This window comes from Paralichthys olivaceus, chromosome 24 (genome assembly GCF_024713975.1).
Source record: "Paralichthys olivaceus isolate ysfri-2021 chromosome 24, ASM2471397v2, whole genome shotgun sequence".
Classification (NCBI taxonomy): Eukaryota; Metazoa; Chordata; class Actinopteri; order Pleuronectiformes; family Paralichthyidae; genus Paralichthys; species Paralichthys olivaceus.
Window position 1 is genome coordinate 5729821 of NC_091116.1, and position 20957 is coordinate 5750777.

A 20957-nucleotide genomic window follows, 5' to 3' on the forward strand; every position below is an offset into this window, starting at 1 on the left:
GTTCAAATCTACTCACAAATCCAGCAGTGACACAATCCAGGTGCTTCAACAAACCTGTAACACATAACATGGTTTACAAACACACATTCATATAAAGTCTCTTTTGATTTAATGAACAAACACTGAACTGTACAACCACTTACCACTGTTGATCCTCAGTAACACTGGTGGAACAGCTTAGAGGTTTCTTAGGTCCACATGAAGTACAACCTGGTAGACACAATAACATCTGAAACACATGAAGGAAATGGAGTTATGGCTCACATGGAGGGACACACACCTAGTTAGCAAGTGCAGCAAGTTTACCCAATAGATTTTTGAGAAGAGAAAAGAATAGAAACATACTCACCTGGGACTTTTCCTGGCTGAACAATCACCTTTCTATTGTGACAGAGGCATGACAAGACACAACCCTAACACAATTTCACCACTTTCAACAACAGTCATTGTGTTCAAAATAACAGCAGTGTGGAGTTCTATTACTCAAGTCAAACAGGTGGCCCTCATTTAAGGACCAAGGCAGCAAATGTTCTACATGCTAGTTCTAGTGCATTTCTCTGAAAATCACTGGAACATGGGTCATTGTTCACAACAACAGCATACTTTGATTCAAAAGTATCAAGACAACCAGAAAAGTACTAACCGCTCAACTACAATCATCTCAAATCCTTTAAAATAGCAACCAAAACCACAAAGACATAGAAGCACGCAGCATCTTCAACATCCAACAACACTAACATAATGGAGTGGCCACTCCGATCATCCTGGACTACAATACCTGTACACAGGTGACACAACTTGGTCGACTCCATGCAACACACATGTGAAGCAGTTCTCAAACACACTGCTTGTACAACTAAATACAAGTTCAGTGATTCACAGACAAGACACATCTTCTAGCATTTTTCACTTCTTACAATAAATGTTTGACTTTGTAAAGAACAATGCAGACACTATCTTTTTTTTTTTTTTTTTTCATTTAATTTTTTTATGAACACACTGCTATTATTCTGAACACAACTCTACATCTCACATGGAACAAGCAGCAATAGATCAAATACATTCAAACAATAACTGTTCAAATCTACTCACAAATCCAGCAGTGACACAATCCAGGTGCTTCAACAAACCTGTAACACATGACATGGTTTACAAACACACATTCATATAAAGTCTCTTTTGATATAATGAACAAACACTGAACTGTACAACCACTTACCACTGTTGATCCTCAGTAACACTGGTGGAACAGCTTAGAGGTTTCTTAGGTCCACATGAAGTACAACCTGGTAGACACAATAACACCTGAAACACATGAAGGACATACAGTAACCAGGACTTATGGCTCACCTGGAGGAACACATACCTACTTGCTGCTAAACAACAATCTTTAAAAGCTGATAATCTATTTTAGATCAAACTCACCATTTTCCATGTGGTTCCCTCCCACCACCAAGGACTTTCAGTACAATGTCTGGAAGTGGACAGAAGTGGTCGTCTTTATTTTTAACAACGTCAGTGTGTACAGATTATTCAGACTATTTGCTCTTAATACATTACTTACCTCAAACAACATCGCTCCACCTAACGAGTGAGCCGCTGTCCTCATCGGCCCTGTATGACAGACAAAACAATCAAGGGTCTCATTTAGCATCACTGTGTGGCATTCATACAAAAACTAGACTTACACAAAACTAAATTACTATTTAGAAAACCATGCAGGTTCACCCAATAGATTTTTGAGAAGAGAAAAGAATAGAAACATACTCACCTGGGACTTTTCCTGGCTGGACATTCACCTTTCTATTGTGACAGAGGCATGACAAGACAGAACCCTAACACAATTTCACCACTTTCAACAACAGTCATTGTGTTCAAAATAACAGCAGTGTGGAGTTCTATTACTCAAGTCAAACAGGTGGCCGTCATTTAAGGACCAAGGCAGCAAATGTTCTACATGCTAGTTCTAGTGCATTTGTCTGAAAATCACTGGAACATGGGTCATTGTTCACAACAACAGCATACTTTGATTCAAAAGTATCAAGACAACCAGAAAAGTACAAACCGCTCAACTACAATCATCTCAAATCCTTTAAAATAACAACCAAAACCACAAAGACAAGGGAGACAACAGAACACTACCATTCAGATGAATCAGACAATAACCTAAATGACACCTAAGCAAAGTCCCATTGTTGAAGCATGGTAGCACAAGCACAATACTTCAAGACATCATGTTGACTTATGCCAAAGAGGAGACACCCTTCAAATGTGTCTTTCAACTAGACAACCACCCCAAACACACAAGTAAGCACGCAGCATCTTCAACATCCAACAACAACACTAACATAATGGAGTGGCCACTCCGATCATCCTGGACTACAATACCTGTACACAGGTGACACAACTTGGTCGACTCCATGCAACACACATGTGAAGCAGTTCTCAAACACACTGCTTGTACAACTAAATACAAGTTCAGTGATTCACAGACAAGACACATCTTCAAGCATTTTTCCCTTCATACAATAAATGTTTGACTTTGTAAAGAACAATGCAGACACTGCTTTTTTTTCTTTTTTTTTAAAAAAAAAACAGCCTCATTTTTAGATTTATTGACAGCTGCCATATCCCCCATACACAACATTTAACAATTATTATGTGCTTGTGATAACTGGACTCATTATGTGGCCCTATGAGGCAAACAACATGTAAAATCACACCATTGATACAAATCATGATGAGAACAATACAATGTATGAGGCCCAGCAGTCTCCACACTGGAAACCTACCTTCTGATGCTAACACAGGAGTTTCCAAGAACCTCAGTCCACTGTCCAGATGCACCTCATTGATGACTGATCAGTTAATCACAGTGGAGCTAGAGGAGAGACGAGAGACAAACAGGGACACTACAGGAAACACCCCCACCCTTAAAACAATGATTCAACACTTACATCACATTTCACTAACTAACAACTACAATCAGTGTATTCATTACAATGCATTTGCCAACTAATTACTGCTGCTGGATTCAAAGTGAGCAGCAGACACACAAGTTGTACCACAAGGGAATGTCACTTCACACAAAATGGCTGCCACCACGAGGTGGACAAATCAAACAACAGGTGTTACTCAAGCTACCTTCACGCAACACTCACACAGGTGACCAACACAAACGTGGAGTGCAACACCCACCAAACCAAAAGAGTGACGATTACACCACCTACAAAGTTGCTGCCATACACCAACACAACATCAATTTCGATGACAAGTACTGCAGCAGTTGAGTCAATTTACTTGGTGACCTTCAACACTAACATTATTTCTGATTTCATTCACATCTCTACTCATTCTCACATATCAACAACTGTTCACACCTTCAGCTTCCTGTTGTTTGTTTTGTGACTTCACAGAAAGTGAATCACTTCCTGTTTGCCAGGTTGTCTTCAAATTAACACTCAAGACATTAACTAGTACAATGGCATGAAACATTACACGTGTTTTAAGAATACCACACTGATTACTTACTTATATTTAGTAGCAGTCATGAGGTGAAGAACTTTCACTTTACTTTTATTCATAATAGAGATGTCACAGTTACCCCTTTTTAAAATATATAAGGTACAGAGTGTAGAATTTAGTGATATCTACTGTTAAAGTTGCATGTTGCAGCTGAACACCTCTCACCTCACCCTCTCCTAAAACATGAAAATAACCTGTGGCAGCTTCAGTTACCTCAAAAGGGATTTAGTTTGTTCGGTCTGGACTACTGTAAAAAACAAGCAGCCTCCATAGAGAGCACCCCCTCGATGTAAATATGGTGTATTTAAATATTAATGGCCTTTTCAACAGTAAATAAAACTATATTCATATAATTTAGATGAAGTGAACTAGTGAAAACATCATGAGGATTATCTGACATTCAATTTCTGCCAATAGATCCCTTTCACCTAAATTTTACACAGTGAACCTTTAAGTGAGAAGATAACAAACAAGTAAATAGGTGGTTGCCACAAATTGGATCAAAAAATAGTAGCATCATCATATCGTGAGTTGCGCTTTTAAAGGGGCCTATTGTGAGATGTTACCTTGATCGCCCACACACGCACAGTAAAACTATCAAAGGGCCCAATCCAGGAATCCTGGACTTGGAGAATTCCTCCCTCTGTCCAGAATTTACACCAACATACCCAGGACACAAAAGCTTCCATCTTGTGCATTTGGAGCAAGAGTTTGCCACATCTTTTGGGGATCTATCATCGTTTATCTCGTCGCTTTGTGCTGCTGTGAGAGGCCTTCAGCGTGACGCAGACAGCTGGAGATCTGCAGGAAATAAGAGTCACAGTTACTCAGGGTTGTGTTCTCCATCAAATCCAACAGCTTAGTGTTTGGGAAATGTACAACTACAACTCACTGTGGATGTTTGGTGATTACTGATTTTGTTTTCAGTTTTATATCAAATCAAATGTCCTTCTACTTATAAGGTCAAAAAAAACTGAACAACATGGTAGGTAAAAATATAACATAATATATATGAATAGAAGTTCCTATAAATGTTAATTAAACATTTGGAAGGGCCTTTTCGTGATGTCACGCTACATACATACATACACATATATATATTTATTTGGGGTTTGGTAGGGCTGGGTGATACAACACTATTGATAAAATGTGTGGACTCTGCTGACATCTGGTGGTGAAGCTGTGTGTTGCAGCTTCTCCTTCCAAACATGAAAGAATATGTTAGACGACATACTAACCTATGACTTTTTTTGTCATATTTTAGACGACATACTAACCTATGACTTTTTTTTCTTATTATTTTAGACGACATGACATCCTAGAAAAAGTCATAGTATAATATGACGTCTGAAATTTAAATGTATCAAGAGTCGCAGCAGATTCCACTATTAACAAACATGTTAACAATGGAAAAGCTGCAGCAACACGTCAAACACACAGAAGATCCAATAAATGTGTTGATATTTCAAGCAATAGTCACCAAATGATGGGTCTGTGGGCTCCTGGCATCTCCAGCGTACTGGCTCCCTCTACCTCCATCCCTAGCTAATGACAGTAGCAAACATAGCAAACAAATGATACGAGCTTTCCTTAGGAACACACTTTAGTTCATATAAAATACATTTAAATGGAGCAGGGAGCTCAAACGGTGACATTAACATTTTAATAAAGGTCAAATCAGGGCTGAGCGATAAAAGAATATCAATAATGATGTCCAATATATATCAATGTAATGATTATGCATTGTGAAAACAATGATGAGGTAGAGCACATGCAATAGATGCCACGTGTCTAGTGCAATTCTTTACTCATTCAACAGAGCAATAGTATTAAAACAATTAAAATGATCTAATCTGTTAAATAGAGATGAAACAATAAACCTGTTTCAATTCAATTTAATTTGTATAGCACCAAATCATAATATACATTATCTCAAGGCACTTTAAAATCTCATTTAACATAGAGAAACCCAACAGTTCCCACAATGAGCAGCACTTTGGCGACTGTGGAGAGGAAAAACTCCCTCCCTCCCTGTTTATCGTCATGATCATTATTTTCCATGTATATTGATTTATGATGGTAAATTATATATAATTGGATGTTTTACATGGCTGCAAAACACTATCAATACTTATTGCAATTTAATATTCATCATAAAGGTTATATATACGCATATACGTACCAAGGTTATTATAGTTTTGAAATTGTCATTAGTTTTTATTTTTATTTAGTTTTTCAATTTGCATTTTTATTTCATATAATACACAATACAAATCTATGAAATCAACACGTATTGAACTTGTGTTACTTTGATATTGATGAAAATGAAAAGCTGATCATTATTCAAGTGGACGTACTTTAGTTAGTTTAGGACAAAAGAAGCGATCGAGTGTTTTACAAGAGAATTCCACACGCGCTCAGGTGTGGTTAGCTTGGGATGCTAGCTTAGCTTAGCATCGACACGAGGAACTAATGAGACGAGTTTTGCTCGAAAACGCAAGTGAACAATGAAAAATGTGCAGCGACACGTCAAACACACAGAAGATATAATAACTGTGTATAACTGTGTATAACTGTGTTGATATTTGAAACAGTATTCACCTCGTGAAGATCTACGGGCTCCCGATCCAAGCAGTTCCGCATCCAAGCGGAAGTACCGACTGGCAAACAGGAAGTGGAGCACTCCAATGGGATATATGGAGAAGGGGAACTTCGAATAGACCAAGTTACGTAGACTCGCGGGGGTGGAGTTTCTTTATCTAACTCAAACAATAAATATTGTAAACAATTTCCAAACATTCGTGGGCACGACTGATTTAAAAAAAATGTATAGCACATCATATGATATGATAATAAAATATCACAATCTGTTTATTTAATTTATTTTTAAATGTTATTCATCCCTCATGAGCACATCCATTGACAGGATGATATAAAGTTATTATAATTGATCTTCAGGGTTGTTACTACTCTGAAAAGTATGCACACTTACTGCACTTGGGCTTTTTAATATAATTTGTATACCTTACTATACAATGATTGGGTTTTTTGCATTCTTTTGCCTTAATATACAATTCATCTTGATGATATTATATATATATTATCAGAGAACTATGATGGGAAGAGGGCTGCATTGGACTGAATTATATATTTTCAGCCCCTGTGCCTAAGTACTGCTGTATGTGTATACATTGTAGCTTTAAAGCATGTTTACCTTTTTTTTTGGTTTCTTCCGCACACACACACAATCTCACATTACTTAGCCGAAGCAATATCCTTTAACTGCCCATGTTGGTTTATAGACTTGCTTGGTGAACTGAGCCAGCAGCAGGCAGCCTTGTGCCGTCCGTGCCATGTGGCGTGGCCTCAAATTCACCGTTTTCCTAATTAGGTGTCAGCAAGGATGGCAGATGATGTCTCTTCTCTCCTCCTCAATGTGGACACCAATGTGCTGGGCCTTGGCAAGCAGGAAATCGAAGAGCGGAGGAAATGCGGGCAGCGTGACTGAGTCGCACGTTTTTCTTTACCTTCCATTAACAGACATATCAGTGGTGACGCATACACCAAAAAGTGCCACGGCCCCAAATATTACTGGATCAATCTGGTCTGCCGATATCTTTGGTTTTAGCAATATGATTCACACTGAGCCATTTATTTGCATCCTTCTATCGTGGTTATTTTGTGGACACCAGGTGTTCCCAGTGTGAACTCTGCAGGAACTATTCAACCCAGTTGCGAATTCCTGCTCAGAAAACAGACTTGACGTCAGAATAGGATGAAATTAGCTTCAGTTCCACGAATAACTCTGAAAAGCTTGCATTTGAATTTGGGAGCCACATACATCACACTCCTGCACACAGGGATTATTTACTAACAATTAAACAGAAGGTTATTTCACAAATGAGAGCACTGGTGCACTCCGTGTTGTCATTGTAATGATTACTGATGCTGAAAAGATGGAGTTAATGATGATGATGATGACACTCATTAGTTATTGAGATACCACGAGCTCAAAAGTTCATCGTGGGTATCGATTCATTTGTCAGTGCCTGATAATTACTCGAGGGTTGTTCTGTGTCTTCCTTTCACTTCCTGTCTACAGTCCGAGGTAAACGTTTAAAAAACATGAAACACCAAGAAGAGCGATATTTACTGTGCGTGTTTTGGTTATATGCATATGAATGGAGATAAATTAAATGGCAGACAGCAGATGTAGTTCAGCCAATATGCTCCACTTCTTTTGCTCTACGCACCCACTGTTTACCTTCGGACCATTCTGTGTGGCATTTGCATTTTCCCCGTGTCTATGGAGGTTCGAGGAGAACAGTTTCAATCTGAAAAGTGGAATGATACCTTCTCTTACGGCAAAATCAGGAAAAGATTGAGAAAAAATAACACCCGAGGAGCTCCCTACATTTTTCTTTCAACCTTTTTTCTGTCTCCTGCCCCACAGTGCAGCTCTTAAACCCTGCACTACACTTCACTTTGCTCATCTGCAATTTTCTCATCCACCTGAAAACAAGGCATGAATTTCAACTGTGACAATGCACTGTAAAGAATACAGTACTGCACAAAATGTATTTCAATGTGGACTAAACATTCATTAATAGAAAATATGTTTTTTTTTTTATCAAGATACAATTATTATTCTCTGAGAAATCACATATAATGTTAAAATATTTCACAATATTGAATAATTTGATTTGCCCCTGATCTGAAACAGGACCACAATGTAATTGGATCCTCACTGACCCATATCCCTCCACCTCCACAGAAATCCATCTGGTCATTTTAACATAATCCCTCAGTTAACACAGTTTATTTCTATAGTCACATTCTTTTTTATGGGTCTTAATCCTGTTTACGAACAAACAGACAGAGGGGTGACAACATAACTACCTTGGCAGAGGTAACTAAAGCAAAGTACCTCAAAACTTAAGTACAAAACACACAAGCTACTCCATATTGAATGCAGCGTGTGTATTTGACGGTGCGTTCCACTTATTCCTGTCTTGATGTTTTTCACCCCATTTCATTTATCTGTCAACTTTAGGAAAAGGTACTTTGCCGTTTCAGATTAAAACAAACATTTAGCAACAATTGAATCGATTAGGAATTATGACGACAGATACATTTGTTTTAGCATCAGAGAACTTTATTGACTGCTTTGTGCTGTTTTTTTGGTTTGATTCGATTCATGTGTCAGAATCTGCCTCTGTGGATAATAAATACACGTGTGTGTTTGAGTGTTAAACCTCTCACTCCCATCTTCTCCTCTTCCTCCTCGCAGACTTCAAGGTCACCATGCGGCTATTTCCAGCTCGTCTTCGCTCTCATCCGTGTCGCAAAATGACAATTCAATTCAATTCAATTTTATTTATATAGCGCCAATTCATAATTTACATTATCTCAAGGCACTTTACATTTAAAGGTCAAGACCTTAAAACAATATTAACATAGAGAAACCCAACAGTTTCCACAATGAGCAAGCACAGGCGACTGTGGAGAGGAAAAACTCCCTTATTAACAGGGAGAAACCTCTGGCAGAACCAGGCTCAATGTGGGCGGTCATCTGCCTCAACCGGTTGGGGTGAGGAAAGAAAAGTAAGGGGGGAGGAAAGGAGAGATGGGTGGAAAGCGGGGGAGAGAAGAGAGAGATGAGGTGGAGAGAGAGAGACCGGGAACAATTTGGCACCATCAGTATCAAGGCTGACTATAACAATAACTAAATAAATAATGATGACAATGGTGATGGTAGTCGTTGTTGTCCTGCAGTCCCGGTGCCGGAGTTATCTGAAACGAGATAGAGAGAAGAGCCAGAGGGACGATGGGAGGACAAAGTGACACTTTGACATGATGACATGTTCAAACTAATAAATAAATAAATAAACAGGTGTGGGGGGGGCAGAGAGACAGAGGGAAGTGATGAAGTGCTCAATGCATGATGGGAGTTCCCCCAGCAGTCTAGACCTATAGCAGCACAACTAAGGGATGGTTCAGGACTCACCTGATCCAGCCCTAACTATAGGCTTTGTCAAAGAGGAAGTTTTTTAATTTTACTTTAAATGCTGAGACACTGTCTGCCTCCCCAACCCAGAGTGGGAGCTGGTTCCACAGGACAGGGGCCTGATAGCTAAATGTTCTACCTCCTGCTCTACTCTTACAGACTCTTGGAACCACTAGAGAGCCTGTGTTTTGGGAACGAATAAGGTGTTATCAGCTCTTTGATATATGAAGGGGCATGATTGTTGAGGGCTTTAAAAGTGAGGAGCAGGATCTTAAATTCTATTCTAAATTTTACCGGGAGCCAATGTAAGGAAGCAAAGACAGGAGTGATATGATCTCTCCTTCTAGTTCCTGTCAGCACTCGTGCTGCAGCATTTTGGACCAACTGGAGACTTTTAACAGTCTTCATGGAGCATCCTGCTAATAGAGAGTTGCAGTAATCTAATCTAGAGGTTACAAACACGTGGACTGGTTTTTCAGCATCCTGCTTAGACAGGATGTTTCTAATTTTGGTAATATTGCGCAGATGGAAGAAAGCCGTCCTAGACACTAGTTTAATATGGGGGTCAAATGACATGTCTTGGTCGAACAACACTCCAAGGTTCCACACAGTGGACCTGGAAGCCAGACTGACACCATCCAAAGTGACTATCTGGTCAGACAGTGTTTCTCTGAGATGTTTAGGGCCAATTACAACAACCTCAGTTTTGTCTGAGTTTAAAAGTAGAACATTTTGGGTCATCCAGGCCTTGGTATCTTTGAGACATTCCTGAAGTTGAAATAGGCGATTAGATTCATCATGCTTCATGGAAATATACAATTTGTTTAGACATAAATCTGGTGCTATGGTTTCAGGACCAGACAATGTATCAGTGTTATTCACTGGGAGGAGGTGGTGGATTTTATCCCTGATGGTTGTAATTTCATTAGTGAAGAAGCTCATGAAGTCATTGCTTCTCACATCTAGAGGAATAGATGGGTCAGTAGAGGTGTGACTTTCTGTCAGCCTGGCTACAGTGCTGAAGAGGAACCTGGGGTTGTTCCTATTTTCTTCTATTAGTAATGAATAATAAGAGGTTTGGGCATTTCTAAGTGCTTTTTTGTCATTTATAAGGCTATTCTTCCAGGCTAGGTGGAAGTCTTGGCGATTGGTGGAACGCCACTTCCTTTCTAGCTTCCGCGATGTCTGTTTTAGAACGCGCGTTTGGGAATTATACCACGGAGCTAATCTCCTCTGACTTAGTTTCTTCTTTTTTAATGGGGCGACAGCTTCAAGTGCTGTTTTTAGTGAGGCTGCAGTACTATTTACAAAGTTATCAACTAGTGTGGGAGTAAGGTTTTGATAATCTTCTTGTATTGTACTGAGACATGGCTGAGAGGGAAGTGAGGAGGGGAGCAGTTCTTTAAATTTGTGAACAGTTTTGTCGGATAAAAATCGACTGTAATAGAATTTCCGTCCAGAATTGACGTAATTAAGAACAATGCAGACACTATCTTTTATTTATTTATTTATTTTTTATGAACACACTGCTATTATTTTGAACACAACTCTACATCTCACATGGAACAAGCAGCAATAGATCAACTACATTCAAACAATAACTGTTCAAATCTACTCTCAAATCCAGCAGTGACACAATCCAGGTGCTTCAACAAACCTGTAACACATGACATGGTTCACAAACACACATTAATATAAAGTCTCTTTTGATTTAATGAACAAACACTGAACTGTACAACCACTTACCACTGTTGATCCTCAGTAACACTGGTGGAACAGCTTAGAGGTTTCTTAGGTCCACATGAAGTACAACCTGGTAGACACAATAACACCTGAAACACATGAAGGACATACAGTAACCAGGACTTATGGCTCACCTGGAGGAACACATACCTACTTGCTGCTAAACAACAATCTTTAAAAGCTGATAATCTATTTTAGATCAAACTCACCATTTTCCATGTGGTTCCCTCCCACCACCAAGGACTTTCAGTACAATGTCTGGAAGTGGACAGAAGTGGTCGTCTTTATTTTTAACAACATCAGTGTGTACAGATTATTCAGACTATTTGCTCTTAATACATTACTTACCTCAAACAACATCGCTCCACATAACGAGTGAGCCGCTGTCCTCATCGGCCCTGTATGACAGACAAAACAATCAAGGGTCTCATTTAGCATCACTGTGTGGCATTCATACAAAAACTAGACTTACACAAAACTAAATTACTATTTAGAAAACCATGCAGGTGCACCCAATAGATTTTTGAGAAGAGAAAAGAATAGAAACATACTCACCTGGGACTTTTCCTGGCTGAACAATCACCTTTCTATTGTGACAGAGGCATGACAAGACAGAACCCTAACACAATTTCACCACTTTCAACAACAGTCATTGTGTTCAAAATAACAGCAGTGTGGAGTTCTATTACTCAAGTCAAACAGGTGGCCGTCATTTAAGGACCAAGGCAGCAAATGTTCTACATGCTAGTTCTAGTGCATTTGTCTGAAAATCACTGGAACATGGGTCATTGTTCACAACAACAGCATACTTTGATTCAAAAGTATCAAGACAACCAGAAAACTACTAACCGCTCAACTACAATCATCTCAAATCCTTTAAAATAGCAACCAAAACCACAAAGACATAGAAGCACGCAGCATCTTCAACATCCAACAACACTAACATAATGGAGTGGCCACTCCGATCATCCTGGACTATAATACCTGTACACAGGTGACACAACTTGGTTGAGTCCATGCAACACACATGTGAAGCAGTTCTCAAACACACTGCTTGTACAACTAAATACAAGTTCAGTGATTCACAGACAAGACACATCTTCTAGCATTTTTCCCTTCATACAATAAATGTTTGACTTTGTAAACAACAATGCAGAAACTATCTTTTATTTATTATTAATTTTTTATTTATTAACACACTGCTATTATTTTGAACACAACTCTACATCTCACATGGAACAAGCAGCAATAGATCAACTACATTCAAACAATAACTGTTCAAATCTACTCACAAATCCAGCAGTGACACAATCCAGGTGCTTCAACAAACCTGTAACACATAACATGGTTTACAAACACACATTCATATAAAGTCTCTTTTGATTTAATGAACAAACATTGTACTGTACAACCACTTACCACTGTTGATCCTCAGTAACACTGGTGGAACAGCTTAGAGGTTTCTTAGGTCCACATGAAGTACAACCTGGTAGACACAATAACACCTGAAACACATGAAGGAAATGGAGTTATGGCTCACATGGAGGGACACACACCTAGTTAGCAAGTGCAGCAAGTTTACCCAATAGATTTTTGAGATAAAACAAGAATAGAAACATACTCACCTGGGACTTTTCCTGGCTGGACATTCACCTTTCTATTGTGACAGAGGCATGACAAGACACAACCCTAACACAATTTCACCACTTTCAACAACAGTCATTGTGTTCAAAATAACAGCAGTGTGGAGTTCTATTACTCAAGTCAAACAGGTGGCCCTCATTTAAGGACCAAGGCAGCAAATGTTCTACATGCTAGTTCTAGTGCATTTCTCTGAAAATCACTGGAACATGGGTCATTGTTCACAACAACAGCATACTTTGATTCAAAAGTATCAAGACAACCAGAAAAGTACAAACCGCTCAACTACAATCATCTCAAATCCTTTAAAATAGCAACCAAAACCACAAAGACATAGAAGCACGCAGCATCTTCAACATCCAACAACACTAACATAATGGAGTGGCCACTCCGATCATCCTGGACTATAATACCTGTACACAGGTGACACAACTTGGTCAACTCCATGCAACACACATGTGAAGCAGTTCTCAAACACACTGCTTGTACAACTAAATACAAGTTCAGTGATTCACAGACAAGACACATCTTCTAGCATTTTTCACTTCTTACAATAAATGTTTGACTTTGTAAAGAACAATGCAGACACTATCTTTTTTTTTTTTTTTTTTCATTTAATTTTTTTATGAACACACTGCTATTATTCTGAACACAACTCTACATCTCACATGGAACAAGCAGCAATAGATCAAATACATTCAAACAATAACTGTTCAAATCTACTCACAAATCCAGCAGTGACACAATCCAGGTGCTTCAACAAACCTGTAACACATGACATGGTTTACAAACACACATTAATATAAAGTCTCTTTTGATTTAATGAACAAACACTGAACTGTACAACCACTTACCACTGTTGATCCTCAGTAACACTGGTGAAACAGCTTAGAGGTTTCTTAGGTCCACATGAAGTACAACCTGGTAGACACAATAACATCTGAAACACATGAAGGACATACAGTAACCAGGACTTATGGCTCACCTGGAGGAACACATACCTACTTGCTGCTAAACAACAATCTTTAAAAGCTGATAATCTATTTTAGATCAAACTCACCATTTTCCATGTGGTTCCCTCCCACCACCAAGGACTTTCAGTACAATGTCTGGAAGTGGACAGAAGTGGTCGTCTTTATTTTTAACAACGTCAGTGTGTACAGATTATTCAGACTATTTGCTCTTAATACATTACTTACCTCAAACAACATCGCTCCACCTAACGAGTGAGCCGCTGTCCTCATCGGCCCTGTATGACAGACAAAACAATCAAGGGTCTCATTTAGCATCACTGTGTGGCATTCATACAAAAACTAGACTTACACAAAACTAAATTACTATTTAGAAAACCATGCAGGTGCACCCAATAGATTTTTGAGAAGAGAAAAGAATAGAAACATACTCACCTGGGACTTTTCCTGGCTGGACATTCACCTTTCTATTGTGACAGAGGCATGACAAGACAGAACCCTAACACAATTTCACCACTTTCAACAACAGTCATTGTGTTCAAAATAACAGCAGTGTGGAGTTCTATTACTCAAGTCAAACAGGTGGCCCTCATTTAAGGACCAAGGCAGCAAATGTTCTACATGCTAGTTCTAGTGCATTTGTCTGAAAATCACTGGAACATGGGTCATTGTTCACAACAACAGCATACTTTGATTCAAAAGTATCAAGACAACCAGAAAAGTACAAACCGCTCAACTACAATCATCTCAAATCCTTTAAAATAGCAACCAAAACCACAAAGACGTGGGAGACAACAGAACACTACCATTCAGATGAATCAAACAATAACCTAAATGACACCTCTGCAAAGTCCCATTGTTGAAAAATTAACATGTGCTGAAGAGGTTACAATTTTCCTTAAAGGAAAATACCACAACATTTTGTGGAGTGATGACATCACCACTGTTCAAACCACAGAACACGGTGAAGCATGGTAGCACAAGCACAATACTTCAAGACATTGTGTTGACTTATGCCAAAGAGGAGACACCCTTCAAATGTGTCTTTCAACAAGACAACCACCCCAAACACACAAGTAAGCACGCAGCATCTTCTACATCCAACAACACTAACATAATGGAGTGGCCACTCCGATCATCCTGGACTATAATACCTGTACACAGGTGACACAACTTGGTTGAGTCCATGCAACACACATGTGAAGCAGTTCTCAAACACACTGCTTGTACAACTAAATACAAGTTCAGTGATTCACAGACAAGACACATCTTCTAGCATTTTTCCCTTCATACAATAAATGTTTGACTTTGTAAACAACAATGCAGAAACTATCTTTTATTTATTATTAATTTTTTATTTATTAACACACTGCTATTATTTTGAACACAACTCTACATCTCACATGGAACAAGCAGCAATAGATCAACTACATTCAAACCAATAACTGTTCAAATCTACTCACAAATCCAGCAGTGACACAATCCAGGTGCTTCAACAAACCTGTAACACATAACATGGTTTACAAACACACATTCATATAAAGTCTCTTTTGATTTAATGAACAAACACTGAACTGTACAACCACTTACCACTGTTGATCCTCAGTAACACTGGTGGAACAGCTTAGAGGTTTCTTAGGTCCACATGAAGTACAACCTGGTAGACACAATAACACCTGAAACACATGAAGGAAATGGAGTTATGGCTCACATGGAGGGACACACACCTAGTTAGCAAGTGCAGCAAGTTTACCCAATAGATTTTTGAGATAAAACAAGAATAGAAACATACTCACCTGGGACTTTTCCTGGCTGGACATTCACCTTTCTATTGTGACAGAGGCATGACAAGACACAACCCTAACACAATTTCACCACTTTCAACAACAGTCATTGTGTTCAAAATAACAGCAGTGTGGAGTTCTATTACTCAAGTCAAACAGGTGGCCCTCATTTAAGGACCAAGGCAGCAAATGTTCTACATGCTAGTTCTAGTGCATTTCTCTGAAAATCACTGGAACATGGGTCATTGTTCACAACAACAGCATACTTTGATTCAAAAGTATCAAGACAACCAGAAAAGTACAAACCGCTCAACTACAATCATCTCAAATCCTTTAAAATAGCAACCAAAACCACAAAGACATAGAAGCACGCAGCATCTTCAACATCCAACAACACTAACATAATGGAGTGGCCACTCCGATCATCCTGGACTATAATACCTGTACACAGGTGACACAACTTGGTCAACTCCATGCAACACACATGTGAAGCAGTTCTCAAACACACTGCTTGTACAACTAAATACAAGTTCAGTGATTCACAGACAAGACACATCTTCTAGCATTTTTCACTTCTTACAATAAATGTTTGACTTTGTAAAGAACAATGCAGACACTATCTTTTTTTTTTTTTTTTTTCATTTAATTTTTTTATGAACACACTGCTATTATTCTGAACACAACTCTACATCTCACATGGAACAAGCAGCAATAGATCAAATACATTCAAACAATAACTGTTCAAATCTACTCACAAATCCAGCAGTGACACAATCCAGGTGCTTCAACAAACCTGTAACACATGACATGGTTTACAAACACACATTCATATAAAGTCTCTTTTGATTTAATGAACAAACACTGAACTGTACAACCACTTACCACTGTTGATCCTCAGTAACACTGGTGAAACAGCTTAGAGGTTTCTTAGGTCCACATGAAGTACAACCTGGTAGACACAATAACACCTGAAACACATGAAGGACATACAGTAACCAGGACTTATGGCTCACCTGGAGGAACACATACCTACTTGCTGCTAAACAACAATCTTTAAAAGCTGATAATCTATTTTAGATCAAACTCACCATTTTCCATGTGGTTCCCTCCCACCACCAAGGACTTTCAGTACAATGTCTGGAAGTGGACAGAAGTGGTCGTCTTTATTTTTAACAACGTCAGTGTGTACAGATTATTCAGACTATTTGCTCTTAATACATTACTTACCTCAAACAACATCGCTCCACCTAACGAGTGAGCCGCTGTCCTCATCGGCCCTGTATGACAGACAAAACAATCAAGGGTCTCATTTAGCATCACTGTGTGGCATTCATACAAAAACTAGACTTACACAAAACTAAATTACTATTTAGAAAACCATGCAGGTTCACCCAATAGATTTTTGAGAAGAGAAAAGAATAGAAACATACTCACCTGGGACTTTTCCTGGCTGGACATTCACCTTTCTATTGTGACAGAGGCATGACAAGACAGAACCCTAACACAATTTCACCACTTTCAACAACAGTCATTGTGTTCAAAATAACAGCAGTGTGGAGTTCTATTACTCAAGTCAAACAGGTGGCCCTCATTTAAGGACCAAGGCAGCAAATGTTCTACATGCTAGTTCTAGTGCATTTGTCTGAAAATCACTGGAACATGGGTCATTGTTCACAACAACCGCATACTTTGATTCAAAAGTATCAAGACAACCAGAAAAGTACAAACCGCTCAACTACAATCATCTCAAATCCTTTAAAATAGCAACCAAAACCACAAAGACGTGGAAGACAACAGAACACTACCATTCAGATGAATCAAACAATAACCTAAATGACACCTCTGCAAAGTCCCATTGTTGAAAAATTAACATGTGCTGAAGAGGTTACAATTTTCCTTAAAGGAAAATACCACAACATTTTGTGGAGTGATGACATCACCACTGTTCAAACCACAGAACACGGTGAAGCATGGTAGCACAAGCACAATACTTCAAGACATTGTGTTGACTTATGCCAAAGAGGAGACACCCTTCAAATGTGTCTTTCAACAAGACAACCACCCCAAACACACAAGTAAGCACGCAGCATCTTCAACATCCAACAACACTAACATAATGGAGTGGCCACTCCGATCATCCTGGACTATAATACCTGTACACAGGTGACACAACTTGGTTGAGTCCATGCAACACACATGTGAAGCAGTTCTCAAACACACTGCTTGTACAACTAAATACAAGTTCAGTGATTCACAGACAAGACACATCTTCTAGCATTTTTCCCTTCATACAATAAATGTTTGACTTTGTAAACAACAATGCAGAAACTATCTTTTATTTATTATTAATTTTTTATTTATTAACACACTGCTATTATTTTGAACACAACTCTACATCTCACATGGAACAAGCAGCAATAGATCAACTACATTCAAACAATAACTGTTCAAATCTACTCACAAATCCAGCAGTGACACAATCCAGGTGCTTCAACAAACCTGTAACACATGACATGGTTTACAAACACACATTAATATAAAGTCTCTTTTGATTTAATGAACAAACACTGAACTGTACAACCACTTACCACTGTTGATCCTCAGTAACACTGGTGGAACAGCTTAGAGGTTTCTTAGGTCCACATGAAGTACAACCTGGTAGACACAATAACATCTGAAACACATGAAGGAAATGGAGTTATGGCTCACATGGAGGGACACACACCTAGTTAGCAAGTGCAGCAAGTTTACCCAATAGATTTTTGAGAAGAGAAAAGAATAGAAACATACTCACCTGGGACTTTTCGTGGCTGAACAATCACCTTTCTATTGTGACAGAGGCATGACAAGACACAACCCTAACACAATTTCACCACTTTCAACAACAGTCATTGTGTTCAAAATAACAGCAGTGTGGAGTTCTATTACTCAAGTCAAACAGGTGGCCCTCATTTAAGGACCAAGGCAGCAAATGTTCTACATGCTAGTTCTAGTGCATTTCTCTGAAAATCACTGGAACATGGGTCATTGTTCACAACAACAGCATACTTTGATTCAAAAGTATCAAGACAACCAGAAAAGTACAAACCGCTCAACTACAATCATCTCAAATCCTTTAAAATAGCAACCAAAACCACAAAGACATAGAAGCACGCAGCATCTTCAACATCCAACAACACTAACATAATGGAGTGGCCACTCCGATCATCCTGGACTATAATACCTGTACACAGGTGACACAACTTGGTCAACTCCATGCAACACACATGTGAAGCAGTTCTCAAACACACTGCTTGTACAACTAAATACAAGTTCAGTGATTCACAGACAAGACACATCTTCTAGCATTTTTCACTTCTTACAATAAATGTTTGACTTTGTAAACAACAATGCAGACACTATCTTTTATTTATTATTAATTTTTTTTATTTATTAACACTGCTATTATTTTGAACACAACTCTACATCTCACATGGAACAAGCTGCAATAGATCAACTACATTCAAACAATAACTGTTCAAATCTACTCACAAATCCAGCAGTGACACAATCCAGGTGCTTCAACAAACCTGTAACACATGACATGGTTTACAAACACACATTAATATAAAGTCTCTTTTGATTTAATGAACAAACACTGAACTGTACAACCACTTACCACTGTTGATCCTCAGTAACACTGGTGGAACAGCTTAGAGGTTTCTTAGGTCCACATGAAGTACAACCTGGTAGACACAATAACATCTGAAACACATGAAGGACATACAGTAACCAGGACTTATGGCTCACCTGGAGGAACACATACCTACTTGCTGCTAAACAACAATCTTTAAAAGCTGATAATCTATTTTAGATCAAACTCACCATTTTCCATGTGGTTCCCTCCCACCACCAAGGACTTTCAGTACAATGTCTGGAAGTGGACAGAAGTGGTCGTCTTTATTTTTAACAACGTCAGTGTGTACAGATTATTCAGACTATTTGCTCTTAATACATTACTTACCTCAAACAACATCGCTCCACCTAACGAGTGAGCCGCTGTCCTCATCGGCCCTGTATGACAGACAAAACAATCAAGGGTCTCATTTAGCATCACTGTGTGGCATTCATACAAAAACTAGACTTACACAAAACTAAATTACTATTTAGAAAACCATGCAGGTTCACCCAATAGATTTTTGAGAAGAGAAAAGAATAGAAACATACTCACCTGGGACTTTTCCTGGCTGGACATTCACCTTTCTATTGTGACAGAGGCATGACAAGACACAACCCTAACACAATTTCACCACTTTCAACAACAGTCATTGTGTTCAAAATAACAGCAGTGTGGAGTTCTATTACTCAAGTCAAACAGGTGGCCGTCATTTAAGGACCAAGGCAGCAAATGTTCTACATGCTAGTTCTAGTGCATTTGTCTGAAAATCACTGGAACATGGGTCATTGTTCACAACAACAGCATACTTTGATTCAAAAGTATCAAGACAACCAGAAAACTACTAACCGCTCAACTACAATCATCTCAAATCCTTTAAAATAACAACCAAAACCACAAAGACATAGAAGCACGCAGCATCTTCAACATCCAACAACACTAACATAATGGAGTGGCCACTCCGATCATCCTGGACTATAATACCTGTACACAGGTGACACAACTTGGTCAACTCCATGCAACACACATGTGAAGCAGTTCTCAAACACACTGCTTGTACAACTAAATACAAGTTCAGTGATTCACAGACAAGACACATCTTCTAGCATTTTTCACTTCTTACAATAAATGTTTGACTTTGTAAAGAACAATGCAGACACTATCTTTTTTTTTTTTTTTTTTCATTTAATTTTTTTATGAACACACTGCTATTATTCTGAACACAACTCTACATCTCACATGGAACAAGCAGCAATAGATCAAATACATTCAAACAATAACTGTTCAAATCTACTCACAAATCCAGCAGTGACACAATCCAGGTGCTTCAACAAACCTGTAACACATGACATGGTTTACAAACACACATTCATATAAAGTCTCTTTTGATTTAATGAACAAACACTGAACTGTACAACCACTTACCACTGTTGATCCTCAGTAACACTGGTGGAACAGCTTAGAGGTTTCTTAGGTCCACATGAAGTACAACCTGGTAGACACAATAACACCTGAAACACATGAAGGACATACAGTAACCAGGACTTATGGCTCACCTGGAGGAACACATACCTACTTGCTGCTAAACAACAATCTTTAAAAGCTGATAATCTATTTTAGATCAAACTCAC

At 38.7% G+C, this 20957-nt stretch overlaps 1 long non-coding RNA gene across 1 annotated transcript; it reads right to left on the reverse strand.

Annotated features, from left to right (window-relative positions):
• Nucleotides 1-2482: 2482 nt before the first annotated feature.
• Nucleotides 2483-6473, reverse strand: LOC138406992 (uncharacterized). Its single transcript, XR_011240389.1, has 3 exons — nt 6127-6473; nt 5006-5070; nt 2483-4326 (listed from the first exon to the last, which is right to left on the reverse strand). It is a non-coding gene; the product is annotated as an uncharacterized lncRNA (long non-coding RNA).
• Nucleotides 6474-20957: the final 14484 nt, after the last annotated feature.